General features: G+C 40.5%; 1 long non-coding RNA gene across 1 annotated transcript; it reads right to left on the bottom strand.

Moving 5' to 3' along the window:
• Nucleotides 1-1,038: 1,038 nt before the first annotated feature.
• LOC118635609 lies at nucleotides 1,039-8,944 on the bottom strand. Its single transcript, XR_004960541.1, has 3 exons — nucleotides 8,899-8,944; nucleotides 8,030-8,157; nucleotides 1,039-1,133 (listed from the first exon to the last, which is right to left on the bottom strand). It is a non-coding gene; the product is annotated as an uncharacterized LOC118635609 (long non-coding RNA).
• Nucleotides 8,945-9,611: the final 667 nt, after the last annotated feature.

The raw sequence follows: 9,611 nt of genomic DNA, 5'->3' as shown, positions 1-9,611 counted from the left end.
TCTGTCAAATATATACATACTTGTTCTATAAACTCTTGTTCACCCTTTTATAACTTTTCTGTTCCTTTAACCTAAGTTATTTGTATTACAGCATTGGGATTAGGAGAGGAGTGTGTCTGCTGGAGACTCTTAGAGATCAGATCTGGCTAAACCCCCATGGTAAAGTAAAACAGTCATTAAATAAAAGATTTCCCTGTAGATACAGAATGTAAACGACCTGAGAAATAGCTTAATTATTAATTATGACTTATAGCTGAGCAGGAGTTGAGATACTGCCAATTATAGTCTTAGCAGTGTTTTAGGGGAGATGTGCTAATTAACTTCCTGTGAAGAATGACAAGACCATTGTTTCTTTGAAGTCCATATTCCATCTTGTTGCCTGGGTGCTTCTGGGCTACCTCTAAGTTTGTATATACAAAGAGGAGGGAGTAGTTTTACTCTGAATGTTAATGAAAAGTACAATGTAAGTACTTAATTTATTTGATGGGTTTAGTTTTGTTTTTGTTTTTATTATTATTGGGCATTCTCTGTTCAACCCAGGATTGACTAGGATAATTTTCATAAACCACAGGTATGGTGGTATGATGTAGGGAGGGTGGGGTAAAGAAGAGGTATTGAATATTTAAAGGTAGATTGAAACAGAGAGTAAACTTGACCCTCCCAACAACTATAAAGCACAAGTTATCAGGCAGAGTAGCTGCCAGTTACAAGGTGATTTGAAAGGTATAAGGTGAGTGAACCCTCATGCACACATCCAAATAATTTACTTATTGATATTAAATTCCATTACCATAAACTCATTTTTGGGGCTCAGCATTGCTCATTCCCTGTGGTTCTTTATAAACATCTAAACACTTTTAAAAGTTTCCCAATTCTTAGATTGAAGAGGTTTATCAGATCTTATTCATCTATTCACAGGGGGGGGGGGGTGGATTACAGCAGAGCCCTGGGCTCTTGGGGCAGGGTCTAGGAAAAGGCAGTGTTAAAAGCAGGGTGAATGGGAGCTTGAGAAAGTCTAGAAGATACCTGTTTGGATGTCCATCTTGCTCACCTCAATTGTTTCCCTATTTTTCTGGGAGCTCTCCATTTGACGAGAATCTCCTGGTCGGCTGATGATTTCTGGTGGAGACTGCCTGGTAAAGTGAGGATAAAGACACAGGTTTCCCATCACAACCAGTGTTATCTAATCTGCCTAGCCATAGAGTCTGTGGTACCCAGAAGTATTCCATCATGTTGTGGAAGGTGTATATGTGGGATGAAGCATGATCAGGCTCTGAAGGCATGTTAATTTAACGAGCAGGTGGCCCAGACTCCTATGGCACTCCTCCTGCCATACTGCTGCCCCTCCATCAATTCATACCTGTGATCTCATGGTAAGTTATCAATGACCAAATGTCTTAAGATAAAAAAGAAATATAGGAGCCGAATTTACACGTAAGTTTTCATAGTTAAGATGGCACCTTCTGTTGTTTTTTTTTTTTATCCTCACCCGAGGACATTTTTCCATTTTTTGTACAGATAGAGTGGGAAGGAGAGAGAGGAAGAAACAGAGAGAGAAACATCGACGTGAAAGGGACACATCGAGTGGCTGCCACCGCACGACCAACCAGGGCCAGGGACAAACTGCAACCGAAGTACGTGCCCTTAGCGGGAACCTAACCCAGGTCTCTCCGGACCGCAGGCCAATGCTCTAACCGCTGAGCCAAACCGGCCAGGGCAAGATGGCACCTTCTGAATGTGGATGACTGCAACACTACAATCTGACCACAGGGTGCTCTGAAAACACAATAGGAAAGGGAAATCTTCCCAGAGGACAGAACTTTGAATAGCATATATGGTTGTCAGTTGTGCTGAGGAGAGAGAATCTGAGGTACAGATCTACTCTAATTCATAGGCAGTGACAATTGGTTTGGCCAGGGACTTAGAATATGTTTCTAACAGCAATATAAATATGGCTACTTGGAAACCTGAATTTTTATCTGCTTAAAAATGGCATAACAATTCAGAAGTAATTAATAAATTACTCAATCCCTTCAATTTCCAATGGGGAAAATAAAGTTCAGAGAATGTATGTGATTGGTCCAAGAGGAACTCTAGATTTCAGTCAGAATAAACATTTCCTAGATCTCAGTTTAGGGCTCTCTCCATAACAGCACAAAGAAAATCATTCATTCCTTTGTAAATATTTCTTGAACCTCATCAGTGTGTCACACTCTTCCCTGGAAAAAAGGGATAAAGATAAATAAGGCATGATTTTTGTCCTCAATAAAATCTTGTGTTCGTTCTGTTTTGTGCATATTTATGTATTCTAGTTATACCTTGTGACAAGATATAAGTGAAACCAAAATTGCAAATACTTTTCAAGCAAGGCAGACTAAATACTTGCTGAATAATACCAAATGGAATTAAAAATACTAGAAAGCAAGACACTAAGAACTATATGACTTAAAAATAAACAGACACCAACAGAAATATTAATTAAGATTAAATTTGATAGTTAAGGGAGTTTGAATCACTATCACTGCTGGGGAGAGAGCCATTTTTAATGGATTTTGATGACATTCTGCCTGAGCCTTAGTATCTAAATGTTGGCTTGGGTGAGATAAAATATGAATTAATTGATCAGGAAGACTGAATGATGGTGCAATCTGCAATTATTTTAAACAGTATAAAGTGGTGGATATAAGGATGTTTAATACCCCCCCTAATTTGTTCATTTTTAGATCTGAACTTCAAATTCAATTATTTGGTTCCTTACAAAGCTCCATCCTCTTCCCCAATTGACCTTTCTCACAAAAATTAAGTACTGCTCAAAAGATAGAGACTGTTCACTCTTGTGCATCTTCTTTCTCTAACACCATTTGATTACCTCTCTCCCCTCTCAGCTTTCCTTCCTGTCTTAGAGGAAGAAGGTTCCTTCGTCCCCTCTCAAACCTGAGCCTCATTTTTTGCAGTCCATCCCCTCTTACTTCATTTCATACCCAACTTCCTCAGTTATCTTCTCTTTCTAAAGTCTTTAGCTTTTCACCCTGGCTGGGTGGCTCAGTTGTTTGGAGCATCATCATGTATACGAAAAAGGTTGTGGGTTCAATTCCTGGTCAGGGCACATACCTACATTGCGGGTTCAATCCCTGGTTGGGGCACAAATGGGAAGCAACCAGTCAATGTTTCTCACATCAATGTTTTTCTCTCTCTTCCTTCTTTTCTCTCTAAAATCAATAAAAATCCTCGGGTGAGAATAAAAAAAATAAAATCTTTAGCTTCTTCTTTATACAGAATCCTTCTCTGCTTTTAAACATATATAGGTCTCCTTTAGCTTAAAAAAAAGTTTCTTAACCCTGGTGGGCCTCCTAGCTATTGCACTTTTTCTTTCTTCCACCATTAAGCTTTGCAAATGAATGGTTTTTACACTGATAAACTCATGTAATTTGGCTTCCAATACAACTACACTCTTAAAGCTCATGCAGGATTTCTGAAGCACTAAACACAATAGATTTTCTAAGTTCTTATTTCCCTTGATGAGGAATAGATTTTTGAGGTTTAGAGCATCTTATACCAAGCTCCAATACCATGCATACTGGATATTTTAATTTGAGCATTCTACTGTTAGTTCAGCATAGTAATAACTGAACTCACAATTTTCTCCACTGATATTCCCCCTGAATAATTTTCTTATGCATGACTGATGGTAAACTCTATGAGACTGGGGATCATATATTTCAAATACATTACTATGGCTCCATCACATTTCTTGGATGTAGTCAATATTCAAAAAACATTTGTTGAAATGAATAAACTAATAAGCACCATTTACCAACCTTAATTCCTTAGAGTCATTTTAAAAGTCCTTCTCTCCTTTGTCTCAAAAATTAAATCAGTGATCAAATCTTGTCAATTTTGCCTTCAAATATACTGGTTATGTTTATGGATTTCATCCTAGAGGAACATCTGTTGTACCTTGTAGGCAGAAGCAATGGTAGGGGTCCCTTCAGTGGTTAGGTGCCTGTTAAGATCCCTTCCTACGAGGTTTGAGAGTGTCTTTACTTTATGTCCTTTCCAAGTTTCCCCGATTTGAAGTGGGAAGCCTGTGGGACACAGTGGGCCCATGCTGGTACTTAGCACTGGGTCCAGATCCACGGGGTGGTCCTGATTGGGCTTCTTCAAAATTCTGCCAGTAATTGTTAATGTAAAAAACATCCAAATTTGTAGAGAATTTTTATGAGTTTATTTGAGCCAAAGTGGCAACATTGCCAGGAAGGAAGATCTCAAATGCTCCCTATGGGTGTTTTAAATTTAATTTTAGAGAGAAAGGAAGGGAGAGGGAGAAAGAGAAACATCGATGAGAGAGAAACATCGATGAGAGAGAAACATCAACATCGATCAGCTGCCTCCTGCCCCTCCCCCATGGGGATCAAGTCAGAGACCTGGGTATGTGCCCTGACTGGGAAATGAACCTGCGACCTCTTGGTGCATGGGTGGATGCTCAACCACTGAGCCACACCTACCAGGATAATTTTTATTTTTGAAAGTAATGCATATTCATAGTTAAAAGTTAAATCAATTAATAGGACATAAAGAGCAGAACCCTAAAAAGCTCCAAACTTCTGTACTACTAAAGCAACCACTTTTAATAATTTTAGCTGTTTCTGCCCTGGCCGGTTTGGCTCAGCGGTTAGAGCATCAGCCTGCGGTCCGGAGGGACCCGGGTTCGGTTCCCGCTAAGGGCACGTACCTCGGTTGCAGTTTGTCCCCGGCCCTGGTTGGTTGTGCGGGTGGCGACCACTCGATGTGTCCCTTTCACGTCGATGTTTCTCTCTCTCTCTCTTCCTCTCCCTCCCTCCCGCTCTATCTGAACAAAAATGGAAAAGTGTTCTCGGGTGAGGATGATTAAAAAAATAATAATAATAATAATAATAATTTTAGCTGTTTCTTGTAGTATTTACTTCCACAATTCTATATAATGTACTTATACTGATGTTTCTTGATTATTCAATTTTTAGATAGCACTTATTGCTGTCTTACTATAGAAGACAGATATTTAGACTCTTATAACACCAAACTTTCCAACTTGTTTTCCTTTCATCCTAGAAGAGAGTTTTAATTTGTTATATCAGTAAGGCAGTGTTTTCATTGTTATGGCTATGTAATTATCTTTTACTTTGGAGCCAAGTAGCATTTTATCATGCTTCACTTACTTTCTTGATCAACTTTCAGTTTTTCCTGGAGTTAAAAACTGCCTTGTTTTTTGTTAGTTTGCTGCCTTTACATATATCAATCACCAATTCGTCATTAATTTCTTATATAATTGTAAAACCTTTCTGAATTAGTATTCTCCACATGGTCAAACACATCAGGTTATCTATCAGTTAATTTTTTCTTTAGATACATCCCTCCTGTGTCCCTCCATCTTCCTACTTTCTTTGGGCCTTGTTGCTCTCTAGGCATGCCACAAAGCTATTTATCTTGAACTTTTCTTTCATTATCATCTGGGAAATTCCCTTCACCTCTCTTTTATGTTCATTACCTGTTTTCTGGGTCTCATATCTTCCTTTTACTTAGTTTATTGTCTCATCTGATGCAGTGCATATTCCAGTGGCTTCTTGAGAAGGGAGGTTTAAATTTTCTATCGTTTATTAATCCTTAACATGGACGGACCCATTATGCCTGTAGGCAGGTCCACTTACATAGGTCCACAAATAGTTTTACATTCACATTTTTGCCATTTCTCTTGGTTAGAATGCTCTCCAAATTCCTGTCTGTGTGTACAAATGCTATTTGTATTTTCAAACTAATTTTTATTTTTATGAAAATAATACGTGTACACAGTTTAAAAGTTAGTTATGACTTGTAAAAGAGAAAAAGGTAGAAGTCCCTTATCACTTCTTTTCCATTCTCAATTTGTGCCCCTAGAGGCAAGTACTTTCTATTATTTTAGCTGTTTCTTCTAGTATTTCTCAATAATATTACTGATATGTTTTCACTTAATGAAGATAAATATTATTTGTTGTTATGGAAGATAAATATTTAGTCTTCTTATGCCATAATGTCTCATCTGGCTATCCTCTCAATATAGTTTGGGAGAATGTAGAATTCTGAATTAGAAATAATTTTCTCAGAATCTTGAAGGGCAAACTATATCTTAGTGAATTCATTGTGGTTCCTAGTGATTGCCTCTTCCCTTCCACTGTAATAAAATATCCGATCCTTTATTATTTATTTATTTATTTTAGAGAAAGAAAGAAGAGGGAGCGGGAGACAGAAACATTGATGAGAGAGAACATCGATTGGCCGCCTCCTGCATGCCCCACATTGGGGATAGATCAGGCCCACAATCTGGGCATGTGGCCTGACTGGGAATCAAACCAGTGACCTCTTAGTGCATGGGTCAGCGCTCAACCACTGAGTCACACTGGCCGGGATACCCCATCCTTTTAATAGTTGGTTCTAGAACTTTGTTCGCCTTTGATATCATGATTACTAGAATACACTAACTTCCCCTTTTTGAAAAGCAAAACAATGTTAGATCATCCACAATCCCCTTGGACTTCTGCTGTTCTCCATGATAACTAATCTCATTTGTCAGTACCTTCAATGCCATTAATATGAGCTGTTTAGAGCACTATAACAGGGAGCTCATATCTCATCTGACAAAGTGACATTTAAGCTAAGATCTGAAAGATGAATGGCAAAGGCCACGTGAAAGCTTTCCAACAGAGATGGTTGCATGTGCAAAAGCTGTCAGGGAAGAAGGAGCTTTGGGTACTCAAGGGAAGTAAGGTGTCTAGTGGGGTGGAGCTTGGTTAGTGAAGGGGAGAATAGGCCCTCAGAGGCTAAAGAGGAAGCTAGGAGTCAGAGATTTCAGGGCCATGTAGATGATGATAAAGCAAAATTTGGGACTTATCCTAACAGCAATGAGAAGCTACTGAAAAGTCATAAACAGGGGAGTGATTTGATTTGATTTGTCTTCCAAAGATTTCTTTGGTTGCAGTGTAAAAAATGAACTGGAGCTCCAGTCTGTGTTTCTCAGTGGTCAGAGCATTGGCTCACACACTGAAGGGTCACAGGTTTGATTCCCAGTCAAGGGCACTGTATCTGGATTGCGGTTCAATCCCTGCCCTGGTTGCGGCAAGTGCAGGAGGCAACCAATTGATGTGTCTGTCTCACATCAATGTTTTTTTCTCTCTCTCTCTCTTTTTCTCTCTCTCCTGTTCCTTCACTCCCTTCCACTTTCTCTGAAAATCAATGGGGAAAATATTCTCTGGTGAGGATCAACAACAACAAAATGAATTAAGAGGGCTGATAGGAAGATATAAGTAAAACTGGTCTTTTTTTTAATCCTTACCCGAGGATATTTTTCCATTTTTTTGTTCAGATAGAGTGTGAGGGAGAGAGAGAGATCAATATGAAAGGGACACATCGAGTAGCTGCCACCTGCACGACCCAACCAAGGCTGGGTACAAACTGCTGGGTACAAACTACAACCGAGGTACATGCCTTCGGCGGGAACCAAACCCGGGTCTCTCTGGACCGCAGGCCAATGCTCTAACCACTGAGCCAAACCGGCCAGGGCTGTAAAACTGGTCTTAAATAAACATTAAGGCTAGTCTTGGAAGGGAGAAAAAAATGTCAAATGGGCAAAAGATAGTCTTATGAGGTATAATTAAAAGCTCAGTAGAGCCCTGGCCAGTTTGGCTTAGTGGTTAGAGCCCACAGACTGGAGAGCCCCAGGTTCAATTCCCACTAAGGGCACATACCTCAGTTGCAGTTTGTCCCTGGCCCCAGGTGGGGTCGTGTGGTGGCAGCCACTCAATGTGTCTCTCTCACATCGATGTTTCTCTCTCTTCTTCCCTCTCTCCCTCCCGCTCTTCAGCAAAAAAAATGTCCTCGGGTGAGAAAAAAAAAAAAAGTAGCTCAGCAGACAGCTGAATTTCTTCAACTTGCTCATGGCACTGATTTAGATGCTGATACCAGAGCTTTAATTTTTCTTTTCTTTTTTTAGTATTAGGTGGCAGAAGTGACTCCTTCTTACCATTCCCTTCCTGCTGGATCCATGAATTGCTGACCAACTGACCAAACCCAGAAGTAATGTGCTCTCCTCCTTTGCAGTCTTATCCTGTGCCCTAGAGGTTATTCTGTCCATTTGCCATGGTGAGGTTTCTGAGGGGTTGAGGTATAAGGGAAGGAACAAATAGGTCAATGGAGAAGAAGGGCTTGTGAGGGGCATGCACAGAAATGGAGCAGCAGAATTAAAATAGGCAAGGAAGAACACGTTCCCTTCCCTTTATTGTACAGTAGCATTATATCTATATGTGAAAAGGACAGAAGACTGCTTCCTTACAATTCCTGCTGGCAGGACACTGGAGCTTCAGCTGCAGTCAGCTGCTAGACCACAAAAGTTGGTGTTATATATACCAAGGCTTCTGAGAGATAGGTGAGGAAGTTAGTTTTTACAGTTCTATTTATGGAGTTGGCCAAATCAAAATGCAGACTGATGGTCGGCTTTTCATACTTATTGACAATAGCTTTCTGCAACACCTGGGTTTTTTTTAGACTGTGTAGAGGCATTGAAAATATAAAAAATAGTTTCTTGTTGTCATAAAAAAGCTCAAAGGAGGGATGTAAAAATAGAGGTGGAGTGAATAGAAGCTACCCAGATGATCTCCCAGGATCAAATGGGAATTACAACTAAAATAGAGATGAATTTCGGAAAAAAGCAGGACAGGACCGTATAACCAGGGACACTGGTAGGATCTGCGGAGGTGTGAGAGGGGGGCAGGCTGGGAGCCCACAGATAGCAGCAGTCTTAGCTGTGAGCAGCGCCCTTGGGGAATAAAGACCAAGCCAGCACCACAGCACAGAGAACCAGGACAGAGCGCTAAAATAGCCACAGACACTCACCTGGGGGCTATGGCAGAGAAAGGGCAGACTGGGCTGCAACTCTGTGGGGACACCCGGGATTTGGAGGGCACTCAGAGTTTTTGCTGAGTTGCGGTCACAAAGGATGGTGGCCAGTGTGCTCCTTCCCAAAGCTGTGAGGAAAAGCAGCAGCCCTCACCCCCTTGAAGATTCATCCTTTCAAAGGTGAGGCTAAGAAACGCAAATTTAGAATCATTAATAACAGCATTTATCACACCCTCTGGAAATCCTCTTATGCAGAACACCAGGGCTACATTTCAAGGAACTGAGTAACTGAGACTACTAGCCTCCAGGTAAAAGCTAGAGGATAACTGAACCTTTCCTGGGCTTGCAAATCTACCGAGAAAAGTAAGAATTGACAGAGGTGTTTAACGTGGGTCCACCAGGCTCATCCAAACCCAGGAGAGGGAGCCACAAACAGCACAACACCAACACCCACAGTGAAAACTTGGCAAGCTCCAAAACCCACTGAGATAGCCAAAATGGTGAAACAAAGAAACAAAACCCAAATGAAAGAACAAGAGAACCTCTATCGAAGATAAGATCAATGAATACAGCTAAGCAAATTATCAGAGGTAGAATTCAGAGCCATGATCTTGAGGAAGCTCAACAGCATGAGAAAGGACATCAGCACCATGGGTAAAGATATAGAAACACTGAAAACAAACCAAGTGCAAATGAAGAATAACATAGCA

Source organism: Molossus molossus, unplaced genomic scaffold, assembly GCF_014108415.1.
Source record: "Molossus molossus isolate mMolMol1 unplaced genomic scaffold, mMolMol1.p scaffold_m16_p_2, whole genome shotgun sequence".
NCBI classification, from domain to species: domain Eukaryota; kingdom Metazoa; phylum Chordata; class Mammalia; order Chiroptera; family Molossidae; genus Molossus; species Molossus molossus.
This window is presented reverse-complemented; position numbering and strand designations above follow the sequence as displayed.